This window comes from Rhinopithecus bieti, unplaced genomic scaffold, assembly GCF_001698545.2.
Source record: "Rhinopithecus bieti isolate Rb0 unplaced genomic scaffold, ASM169854v2 scaffold_10657, whole genome shotgun sequence".
Classification (NCBI taxonomy): domain Eukaryota; kingdom Metazoa; phylum Chordata; class Mammalia; order Primates; family Cercopithecidae; genus Rhinopithecus; species Rhinopithecus bieti.
The window spans coordinates 563,832-576,593 of record NW_016806691.1 but is presented as its reverse complement, the minus strand read 5'-3'; the positions used below and the strand labels follow the sequence as shown (position 1 = coordinate 576,593).

At 41.1% G+C, this 12,762-nt stretch overlaps 1 protein-coding gene and 1 long non-coding RNA gene across 6 annotated transcripts in view; both read left to right on the top strand.

Annotated features, from left to right (window-relative positions):
- PLGRKT (plasminogen receptor with a C-terminal lysine) overlaps positions 1-12,762 on the top strand; it is a 73,323-nt gene that overhangs the window by 36,397 nt on the left and 24,164 nt on the right. The window lies entirely within an intron of this gene.
- LOC108533061 (uncharacterized) lies at positions 170-12,215 on the top strand. The gene is made up of 3 exons (XR_001886634.1): positions 170-242; positions 1,564-1,739; positions 12,053-12,215. It is a non-coding gene; the product is annotated as an uncharacterized LOC108533061 (long non-coding RNA).

Sequence of the window (12,762 nt, the reverse complement as noted above, 5' to 3'; positions counted from 1 at the left end):
TTTTGCTTCCCAGAAATTAAAGAAATCTTAGTCAAAACATCAACAAGTCTAGATCATTTGGCCTTTGAAAACTTTCACTTCCTAAAAGTTACTTGTAGTCAACGTGTTTATAGTTCCTTAGGAAAGGGATGTGTATGAAACTTGATGTTAATAAAAATAGCAACACTAGATAGAACGCTGGGCTAGGGAGATGGTCATTTCTAGAGATTCATCAACTGAAGGAGAATGTATCTCACTATAAGGTAAGAGGCTTTTCTTCCCAGATCTTCGAACATCTGGATATAGTTTTCAGTGTTCATTTCCTGAGGGCACAGATTTGTATCTGATTAGCCTTTTTCTTATTGTCGGTCTTAAAAATCTTTAAAACGAAAACCTATTCTCTTTGGAATCAACCTGGAAAAAACAGTAGCTCAACTTTAAATCAGCAAATGGTTAAATATTGTTAGAAAGATATTACTTAATTCCTTGAGTTAGCTGGTCCTTATTCCCAGCTTATTAAAAAAAAAAGAAACCTCAGCAAAAACTACAAACTAGTAAGAGAATTTCTGAATCCAAAAGATTGAAAATGAGCAGCACAGCTCATTTTCTTACCAATAGGTAAGAAAAAAAATAAGATTATTAATTCTCTTGTTCTGTGTTTCTCTTTGAGAAGGTCCATATCTGTTGCTGAGTAAAATGACTAATGTTGAGAGACCTTACTAAGTTATAGAATAAACTTCTTTGAGAGGTATAGTAATAAGAAATTACTGTTAGAATTATTTTCACTTACCATATTGGGGTTCTACGGCATCATTTAACTGCTAGAGCTTTTTAAAAAAATCCGCATATTTCACAGTAACTATAGTAAAAAACCAACAAGAGGTGTAGCAAATAGAAGGCTTTTAAATGTATTTCATATTATTATGAGATGTTCATTTTTCCAACCAGGGATTTCTTGTTATTGTGTACATGGTAGGAGGAACAAACAAGGATGTTTATCCTGACTTCACTCACTGAGGGAGAAAATAAAAATGGCAGAGTGAAGTCATCTTATTATAATGTTGCAAATAGTTTTTAAAATCCAGAAATTGTGGCTGGGTACGGTGGCTCATGCCTGTAATCCCAGTACTTTGGGAGGCCGAGATGGGCGGATCACCTGGGGCAGAATTTCGAGACCAGCCTGGCCAACAGAGACAGGTGAAATCCTGTCTCTAATAAAAATACAAAAATAGCTGGGTGTGGTGGCATACACCTGTAATCACAGCTACTCGAGAGGCTGAGGCAGGAGAATCACTTGAACCTGGGAGGTGGAGGTTGCAGTGAGCCGAGACCACACCATTGCACTCCAGCCTGGGCAACAGAGCGAGACTCTGTCTCAAAAAAATAAATAAATAAATAAAATGAAATAAAATAAATAAAAATCAATCCAGAAATTTAAATAAAGGAGCATGCCAAAAATACTAATAATAGTTAATTTTTACTGAGTGCTTATTAAATGCCAGTTACTAGTCTGAACATTTTATGTATTCTCTTATTTTATGATCACCCAGTAAGGGAATCTAATTATTTATTTCCTTTTAATAGATGAGATAACTGAAGCCCAAAGATGAAAAGCAGCTTGCCTGAGGTCACACAGCTAGTATGTAGGGGATCTCAGATTCAAACCAGGGAGCCTGACTACAGAATTGGAATGCTTATCTCCTCCTGCTTCAAATATTTATGAGACATATGCAAAAGCTGAGACATGCTACTGTGAGAATGTGAGTTAGCCTTAAGCAATTTGCTTTATGAATAACCATATTATAATTGCACAATAATGATACAGTGAATAGAAGGTGTTAGTAGAAGTTTTAAGATACAATTAAAGATAAGTTGTGGAAATAAAGAATACATCCCTCTGGGACTGATTGTCAATGGCAATTCATTTATATCAACATACTAACCTTAAGCAATTAATCAGAATTATGATCGTATCTTTATTGTGAACATCTATAACAACTTGACAAATATCATTTATCCTAAAACTGCCTCTCTGGAGTAGTCCTGAGGAGACCAGATAATATAACTGCTATTACAGTGTCTGAGATTTAAGTGGAAAAAAACCCAAAGGCACAGAAAACTCAATTTGTCCCAGTGTGTTCAGAATGCTTAGCCTTGTTGCTGCCTCACACACTTTCCCCCTCTAGGTCTCATGGTATATATGTCAGAGCTCTAAGAGATGAGTTTAGTGTTGCCCAGGCCAGGCCAACTTCTCCCCTCTGTGCATCCTTGCAGCTAAGGAGATCAGCCTTGAATTGTTCAACTGAGAGGAACATGCCCATCTCTACTTCTGCATGGAAGCGATGAGGGAGGGGAGGTGCATCTAAGTTACCTGCAGGGCTTACCCAGCCAACACTCCTTCCCCTAATTCCTACAGAGAACCTAGCTTTGAGGTGTCTTAGCTTGCTAAAAGTTTAAGGACAGCTAAATTAGACAAAGCAGTAATACGATTGAACCTAACGGGGCACCTGTGAGGCTGCCTGCTTTGTTTATTGGTTCATCCATGGAGAAGAGCTAGCCTTACTCTTGCCTCAAGGCCACAAACTCTGCCTTTTACTCTGGAGGACAGTCTCCAAAGTGTGTGTCACTGTTTACAGGGCGATGTGGAGAAAGCAGAGTTCGGCCTACACCAGTTTATCACTGCTTCTGACCAAAGGCCAAAGATGTGGCCAATGTGATGTCATCTTTGTACCCAGAAGCACAGCTCATTACATATGACAAACTAATTTTATGGAATTTTCTGATATGGAGTCAAAGTGTGCTATCCTCAGGAGAAATATTGTGATAATCTAGGTGAAATTAGTATTGCAGCAGGATGACTTTCTTTTCTTATCTTAGCTTTTATTTCCCTGGCAATGTTTTAAAGACATGTTGGCTGTTTTGTGTTCCACTCCAAGAAACCAAATGCCATAAACTGCAGTTGGCTCAAAGATAAATAATCTTATTTTGACTTAGCACAAATCAAAACCATATCACAGCATACAAAGTTGCCTCAAATCAGTGATTTTAGATAAAGTTAATGATGCTTCATTCTCACACATACATTTAACCATTTAAGTCAAGTTTTTAAAGTCTTGTGACCAACATCAATTCAGCAAAGCACTTTTCTGGCTATTGGGATGTGCTAGGTATCTTTTAATTGTTCTTAGAAAATCCTGCTGCTTTGATATTTAGGGTGGAGAGACTGAATAGTACAAAAACAAACAAAGAAAACCAAAAAAAAAACAAAAAAACCCCAAACCAACCACTAATGTCCCCTTATAATTTTCTGACAATTGAGAATTATGTTAGTAAATAGAACTTTTTTCTTTTGAAGATTTAGTCATTTTGTGTTTTGAAGACATTTTAAAATCCCCACTCCAGATATGAAAACAGCATAGCTGTAAACTTGACTTGGTATTATTTATCTTTGTTGGCTACACCTGGGTTTGCCTTTTTACACACATTATCTCTAAGTCACACAACAGCCTTGCAAGATAGGAGTGACTGGGTACACTGGGGAAGCTGCAGTTTGGAGGAATGCCATGGTTGAGATCAGGCAATGATTACCTGAAGGAGCCTGAGTTAAAGATCTGGGTCTCTCTGGCTCCAAAGCCACTAACCCCAACTTGATTTGCTGAATTATCAAATGCCAATGAGAATAAACATCATTTGTAGAGGAAAGGTGAGAATGATATGATAGTGTTTGCATTCTGCCCTTGGACCCTGTGGGGACAGCCAAGGCAGGAAGGGTCTTCAGCCCCCACCGCCTGCCTCTTTGACTCTCTCTGCCTGAGACCACTCTGTTTGGCCACTCCTGTGATCTTTCAAATTTTGAAACTGGTCCAGCATGAGGCTACCTTGATAAATTCTGATAAAAGTGTCACATGTCTAGGTCTTCCTCTGGCAGTCTGTGGTTTTTCAGGGCTAATTTTACATGGAGAAAGGCAAATACACACACACACACACACACACACACACACACACACACAAACACACACACGAACTGAATTAGTCACAGAGTTGAGAATTGCTGGTATTTTAAGCAAAAATACCCTCCCGTCCTGAAGCAGACCAGGGCTGGTATCTGGATTTTAGAACCTTCTAGACAGCCTGCATTGGTTCCTCTGACTCCACTAGATTTCCTCAATGACTGTCTGACCCCAGTGGCACCTTCCTAGTGCTTCTGGACATGATGTACCAACCTTCCTGGGTATTTTTCATTTCAGGCCCCTGGAAATCTCACCCTTGTTCCTCACTCCTCCTTGATATTTCTCCTGGCAGTTCAGGTTTTCTGATGTGCTTTCTGGCTGAGAGTTCCCACAGGTGCTGTCCTTCAGTGAAGGTCCGTTTCACGTACTGTGAAGCTGGTTTCTCTACTTTGTCTTTATAATAGCCTTCAGTCATTAGGGAGAATGCTATTTTATCTGGGAGTGCAGGCCAACAAACTCCTATCTCTTCCTGTTTTCTTCATGAACATTTTTTGGGTCACCTACAAAATTCTCAACCCCTTCTGAGATCGTTCAGTGAATCATGTGCAAAGCAGAGAAGATGAGCATGTCTAGGACTAAGCAATTGGGCTCTTCCTAGATCAGTTACTCCTTTCTGCCCACCTCCCCAGGTTTTCTCTGATGACTTATTATCCAGATGGTGCTGGAGGAAATGGAAAGTCTTTCCAAAGTCTTTTAATGACCCCCTCAAAGCACATGGCATTTTATACATAACCTGACAGGTGGGGGCTGACCTGGCACTATCAGCTAGACCATCATTTTCTCCTGCAGAACATAAACAATTTCATAGATCAGCACCATCAGACAAGGCCGTGCTGTGACTGTGATGAATAAAGGCATAAAAGAAGACCATTCTGTAATCATGCCAGAACACTGACAACCACATGAACGTTGTCAAAACCACAGAAATGACCAAGCATTCCCCCGTGCTGACTAATAGCAGTGCTACTGCAGCCTTACTATTTATCACTGTTGCCTGCTTTTTTCTTCCTGCTCCTAAGTAAATCTTAAGATATCCCATCATAGAACTATGGCCACTTCCTGACAGCATCCAATCCAGATAATCTTTGAGCCCTCCCCCAGATATCTAACACAAGTCCATGTCCTATGTTAAGTCCTCTCTAATACTTTCTTACTGAGACACCCCACAGTTCCCCATTGTGCATGTCTTCTTCATTGCACAAGTCAATAAGCCAACTTTATCAACAGTAGTTATGTGCCTGGTACCTTCAGCTGGAGGATGTTGTCAATATCATGACAATATCATAAATAACTAATACTTATTTAGCACTTGCCATGTGCCAGATGCCGCTGTAAGTTCTTTGCATATATTAACACCTCTAATCTTTGTAACAAATTATGAGATTGACACTTTTATTATTCCCACTTTGTAGATGAGGAAACTGAAGCACAGAGAGATTAAGTGGAAGTCCTATTTCTCTAAAGAGGAACATTTCATCACAAGTTTGAGCAGAAATTACAGAACAGGCCAAGAGAACACTTCATTTCTCCATGACCTTTAGGACCAGGGTGACTGAGAGCTAGGCTCATGCCCTTGGGCTATGCCAAATGGGGAGAAGGTCCTCTATACTTGCTCATTTTAAGTCAAAACCTCAAGGACTGGGGAAAGAGTGAAAGAGTAGGCCAGTTTGTGAAGATTTGTTATTTTCTTCAATGCAGAAATATGATCTGTTGGCAAGAACAGTGAGTTTATATAGATTTTTATGTATCATCTGCATACATCCTGTGCTATTTATTGAGTGATTTCTCTGTGACAGGCACAATTTTAGATGTTAACTAATCAATGACAAGCTTGCGATATCTCACTGCTCATCTCACCCAATTTCTTAGCAACTTTTGACACATCTGATCCCTCCCTCCTTGAAAAACATTCCTCAGTTGTTTCTGGGACCACACTTCCTGGCTGTCTCCCTGTCTCGGTGATCATGCTGTCTCAGTCTCCTTTGCCTCCTCTTCTCCCTGACTGTTACACATTCCTGGAGTGGCTGTGGCTCAGATTGCCATTGTCTTCTTTCACCATCTATACTCACTTCCTGGGGCATCTCATCCAGACTCATAATTTCAAATACCACCCACATAACTGATGCCTTCAAATTAATATTTCTAACCCAGAATTTGGCCATAACTACAGACTGCTTTACCAAACTGCCTGCTTGACACATCATATCACCTATATCCAGTCCATTAGAAAATCATTTCAGCTCCCAATTGCAAATATATCTAGAATCCAACCACTTCTCACCATTTTCACTGGTGTCACTCTACCCCAGACCCCTGTTTGTTGCCTGGATTAGTGCTATAGCCTCCTAACTGCTCTCCCTGTTGTTACCCTTGCCCCTCTACAATATCTCCTCCCTTTCTTCTTATGTTAAAGTATAACATAGATATAGTGATGTGCACAAATCTTAAGAGTACAGCTTGATATCTGCAGATGTTTATTCCTGTGTACTTAACACACAGATCAAAAGATAGATCATTCCCAGCCCCCCAGGAGGCTTCCTCCCGCCTCTCTCACTGCTAGAAGTCACCACTCTCTAGACTTCTATCCCCATAAATTAATTTTGCCTATTTTAACGCTCCTTATATATGGGACCATACAGTATGTACTTTATTATGTCTTTTTTTAATTCAACATTACATCTGTGAAATTCATCTACATTGTTACTTGTAGAAGTAATACATTATTTTTTCCATGTTTTATAGTATCCCATTATATGAATAAACCATAAGTATCCATTCTACTGTTAATGGTCATGTGGGTTAATTCCAGTTTGAGTCTATTATGACAACTGCTGCTATGAATGAAAACATGTGTTCACTCCTCTTGAGTACTCAGTATTCTTAAAACAGAGGTCAGATGGTCCTGTTGAAATGTCAAATTACATAATTTCTTGATCCAAACCCTCCAGCAGCATTCCATCTTTTTCAGAGTAAAAGTTAGAGTTCTGGCAAAGGCCTACGAGACCCTATACTCTTGTACTTGAATATGGCACATTTTCTAAAAGCATTGATGTTGGAGCTCCTTAGAAGTAGAAAATCACCTGTCCCTCTTAGGTCTACAGAATCAGAACCTGCTTTGAGCAAATCCCCCAGGTGGTTCACATGCACGTTAAAAGTTTGAGGAGCTCTGCCCTTGGCAATCTTTCCCTTTGCCATCACCCTTCCAACCTTGTCTTCTACCACTTTCTCCCTTGCTCACTCCATGCTGTCCACATGGGTCACTTTGCTGTTTCTTAAACACCCCAGGCATTTCATAGTTGAGGGGTTGTCTGGGCAAGGCCCGGTGAGCAGTTTCCTTTCCTGACCCAGTCGTAGGATTCCTGTGTGACCTTAATTTTATGGTATGGTTTCTAACTTTTTATGCCCATAATGAATGAACTCAGGATAATTATGGGTGATGGACATAGGATGACTAACAGCAGGTAGCAGTGATGGGAGGTGGGGGAAAGGGGGCAGGTGGGATGAACAGAAACAGATGTCAGAAGGAAAAGATGAAGACTGGACTGAGGTTGAGAGCTCCCCCAGGGCAGGAGCAGGGTCACATTTCTCTTTGGCCCCTATAGTGCTTGTGTTGATTATATGGCCTCTTTAATTAAGGCCAGAATTTCTCAACCTCAACACTATTGATATTTGGAGATGGAAATTATTTTGTTGTGTGTGGGGGGGTCCCCTGCATATCATATGATGTTCAGCAGCATCCTTGGCCTCTACCCACTAGATGCCAGTAGCATACTTCAGTTGTGACAATCATAAGTGTCCCCAGACACTGCCAGATATCCCCTGGGAGGCAAAATCATGCCTGGTTGAGAACTACTACTTTGAGACTAAAATATCCTAAAGGTATCAGGGAATTACCTGTGCTTAAATTCTTGACCACTGCTGGGCTTTGGTCTTACTCTCATTTGTGTCAACAACTATAGAAGGTCTGAAATTTTTATCCTACATGCAGGCCAGCAAGTCAGCCTGCCATAGTTTCATGGATGCTAGTGGAAGACACATGACTCCTGGGTCAGAGAAAAAGGACTTATTACTCACGTCAATAGTAACATCCAGTGTATTTGCATTTTCTTGCATCTGTTCTCCTTGTCCTCAGGTCCCACAGGAGCTATGTGATCAGGGCCAGGAGATACTAGATATGTAATGGTTGCATTACATGAGATGAAGACTTACATAAGGAATCCAAATCCAAATATAAAGAATCAACATTTATTGACCCATAACTGTGTGCTTTTACTAAAATAATGCTAATGGACAATAAGCATGCCTTTCCTTTTCTCTTGAGAGAGACACCATCTCTGTCTTCCAAGGCTTTTGCTATATAAACAAGAATATAGGACATATTTTCTGGAGGAAACACCGTCAGTGTCTTTGCTTGAAAGGCATACAGAGATATGGGAGACCCACGGAGAATTGCTTCTCAAAAATGGACCACAAATTTTGGCTGTTTTCCTTTCCTTTCCACCATCCTCTCTGTCTTGGGGGTTCCTTCTTACTCATGAGACTTCACACAGCAGACCCTGTTCTTCCTTACTTTCTCCAAAACACACAGGTACTGAAAAGTGGCAAGTATGTGAGAAGGAAATGAGAAATGGTCAGGAGATCAAAACAGAACAAGACAGGGGAATCTTTTAGTTATTCCAGAGTTAAAAAATGATCTTGGCCAGGCACAGTGGCCAAGGCAGGAGGATCATGAGGTCAGGAGATCGAGACCATCCTGGCTAACACAGTGAAACCCCATCTCTACTAAAAATACAAAAAATTAGCCAGGCATGGTAGATAAAAGACATATATCAAGATGTCCTTTTCAACTCAAGCAGATGAGAGGTCACAATAATAACCAACATTAGGAAAGTTATAAAGGCTTAAGCAGTCTAAAAAGTTCTTACAATACTTATTTACTGTTTTAATATTTATGGATTTAGAACACTTATTGATTCATAACTGTGTACTGTTGTTGATATAATATTAATCACGCTGTTTCAAAACCTTCCACAGGCTTTCAGTATCACTGGGAATAAAATCTGAAACACAATGGCCGGAAAGGTCCCACATGATCTGCCCTCCCCTGGCTCCACCCACCTCCATCTGACCTCATCTCACCTTCATGTCTTCATTTCTACTTCATCTTCCCTCACTTTGGCTGTTGCTCTAGTTAAATAAAGGTGTAAGCAATACCAAATATCAGAGGAAAATGAATTCATATATCAAAATTATTATGTTTCCATTTATAAGTTTCAGTGAAAGACCTTAGGAAACAAGAAGGAAATTCACATTAATTAGGCACTTTCTGTGTTCGAGGGACTATACTGGGTTCTTGTGCATCTTTTCATGCTGGTTTTTGTGTGGGCAGTGATGATTTTTCTTCTGCTTGGTTAGTTAAGAGGTAGCTCTGAATTTCTAACTCATGATCTAATTTAACCTATCATGATCTTAGATCTTTTTCATGTCATGTTTACATGGTCGTTCTTCCTTCATCTTACCCGTGTGTAGTTTGACTGCTCTTCCACAGATGATTTAATCTAATCAGAGCAGTGTCTCCAGAGTAGCTAAGTATTGATATGAAAAGAAGATTTTAAATGAAATTTTGACTTTACCCGCTGAGTACACAGTCACAGTCAAAGTATAGCAATGTCATGGTGAGATTTTATTATTCTCCATGTCTAGCATGAACTATGATATATCGCATGCACTATTGACTTTTTCTTCTTTACTAACAGAAGCTCTGAAAAAACAGGAGTATGAATTATTTTTATCAACTTTATCTGAAATTTCATAAAGATCATTTTTTAACTCTGGAATAATTAAAAGATTCCCCTGTCTTGTTCTGTTCTGATCCCCTGACCATTTTTCATTTCCTTCTCAGTTTCCTTTCCCAGGGCTTACATACTTGCCACTCGAAAGGGTAGAGTCCCAGGCCTTCCACTTCTATGGGATCTTCCCCAACAATGGCTTTTACTTCCATCACTTTAATCTAGGAATATACTGGAAGTTCTCAAACCTAGAACTCCAATGTGGACCTCCTGCCTGAGTCTCAGATCCATCTATCTCACTGCCTTTTGGAGCCAGGGCTGCCACAAATAGTCAGGCAGCTGTGACGGTGGATTGGCTCCATGTAAATGGATGCCGACACTTGAATATTTTCCAGGCCCTGCAAATTCAGCACATCTGAAGCTGAAGTCATCTGGCCTTCAGATTGCTTCTCCTCCATTCCCTGTCTCAATAAATGGCACCTGTATCCACTAATTCTAGGATTCCCCAAACCCTGGGCCACGGACTGATACTGGTCAGCATTACCACCTGAGCTCCACCTCCTGCCAGATCAAGGGCAGCATTAGATTCTCATAGGAGTGAGAACCCTGTTGTGAACTGTGCACATGAGGGATCTAGGTTGCACGCTCCTTATGAGAATCTAATGGCTGATGATCTGTCACTGTCTCCCATCACCCCCAGATGAGACTGTCTAGTTGAAGGAAAACAAGCTCAGAGCTCTCACTTATTCTACATTATGGCAAGTTGTATAATTATTTCATTATATATTACAATGTAATAATAATAGAAATAAAGTACACCATAAATGTAATGCACTTGAATCATCCTGAAACCATCCCCGACCTGGTCCGTGGAAAATTGTTTTCCATGAAACTGGTCCCTGGTGCCAAAAAGGATGGGGACCACTGCACTTGCTGATCCAGCTAGCAGCTGAGGAGTGTATTCATTTCCTAGAGCTGCCTCAACAAATGTGCTAGTTTTAAGCAACTGAAGGTGATTATTTCACAGTTCTGGAGGCCAGAAGTCTGAATTGAGGTGTGTCAGCAGGCCCACGGTCTCTCTGAAGGCTCTAGGGGAGAATCCTTTGCCTCTTGCAGCTTCCGGTGGCTCCAGGCATCCCTTTGCTTGTGGCCGCATTGCTCCAGTCTCTGCCTGCATCTTTACACGGCCTTCTCCACCTGGCCTCTCTACTCTGTGTGTCTTTTATAAGGACATTTGTCATTGGATTTAGAGCTCACTTGGGTAATATAAAGTAATCTCATCTTAATATCCTTAACTTAATTATATCCCCAAAGACTTCCAAATAAGGTCACATTCTTAGGTTTCTGGAGTTAGGATGTGGACCTACCTTTTAGGAGCCACCATTTAACCCACTATAGGGAGTCAACCCCTACTCTTCCCTTCCTTCTCCACCCACATTCAGGTTCCCACAGTTCTTACTGATTCTATATCCTTTGGTGTCCATGTACTTCTTTCTGTTTCTGCCATCCTACTTCAAGGCAACATCAGCACCTGCCTGTCTGAAGTGAAAACTTCCCTAGTGGGTCTGCCTGTGTTCAGTCCTGTTCCCCTCTATTCCTTACAGGGCCATTTAAAATGCATATCTGACCATGTCACTGTTCTGTTTCAGTCACTTTGTGGCTCCCCATGAAGTCTAACATCTTTAGCATGGCTTGCAAATTCCTCCGGTCCTGCCCTCTTTCCTCTATTACCTCAGTTGACTCTCCTGTTTTCTTCAGTAGTCCTTGCAAGATTTATTTCATTTCCTCAAATTCACCATGCTTACTCTTCTTTCCAGGCTTTGGCCCATGCTGTTCCCTCTGCCTGAAGTGCTCCCCACTTCTCACCCCTCATTCCTATCTCCTCTCACCTGGCTAACTCCTATAGATCTTCAGCTTCAATGTCATTTCCTCACAGAGGCCTCTCAGGACCTGTTAACTAGCTCTGGCAGCCCTGCCGTGTACTTTCATAATGCCCTGAAGTGTACCTGTCATAGCTCTGATGACCAACATTGAAATTTCTTCTTTAATACTTGTCTCCCTCTACTGGACTATAGACTTGATGAGGGCAGGTGCTGTCTTCCATCCTTAGCATCCAGAGACTGCCTGAACTCCCCATGAGTGGATGGCAAGTGAGGGAATGAATAGAGAGTCTTCATGAATAGTTTATTTTCCAATGATTTATTATAGGAATAATTCTGACTATCTCTAAGAATAAAACAGGAAGTTTGTGAGGCTGATATGACTTTTTTTCAGGGTGCACATTTTCGACTGCTGAGTCTTGTGACTGGATAAACAAGCCAGGGGAGGAGTGCCTTGTGCCTGAGAGCTGGCTCAGGTATGGAGGCCCTGTCTTGGAGCAGACTCTTCCTCTCATGATATGGTCCCTCTGTGATTTGGGACAACTCAAGGATCTGCTAGGAAGGTATGTCAGTTAAATTTAGTCTGTTGTTTTTTCTTTATGTATTTTTTTTTTTTTTTTTTGAGACAGAGTCTCACTCTGTCACCAAGGCTGGAGTGTAGTGGACGATCTCGGCTCACTGCAACCTCTGCCTCCCAGGTTCAAGTGATTCTCCTGCCTCAGCCTCCCAAGTAGCTGGGATTACAGGCACCTGCCACCAGGCCTGGCTAATTTTTTGTATTTTTAGTAGAGACGGGGTTTCACCGTGTTGGTCAGGCTGGTCTCGAACTCTTGACTTCAGGTGATCCACCCACCTCGGCCTCCCAAAGTGCTGGGATTACAGGCATGAGCCACCGCGCCCGGCTATGTATTTTTTAAAACTACAATTGTTGGCCATGTTTCTAGACCAACTTCCAAACAATACAGTCCTACTACACAGAGGAAACAAGTGAAGAACATGCTCACCCTCTCAGCACAGTCCCATTTCCTCCCAAGAGAGGACCCCTTTAAAGCATGTTTCAGATCTTCTCTGCATTTACAGCCTCAGGTAGTTATTTATAGCAGT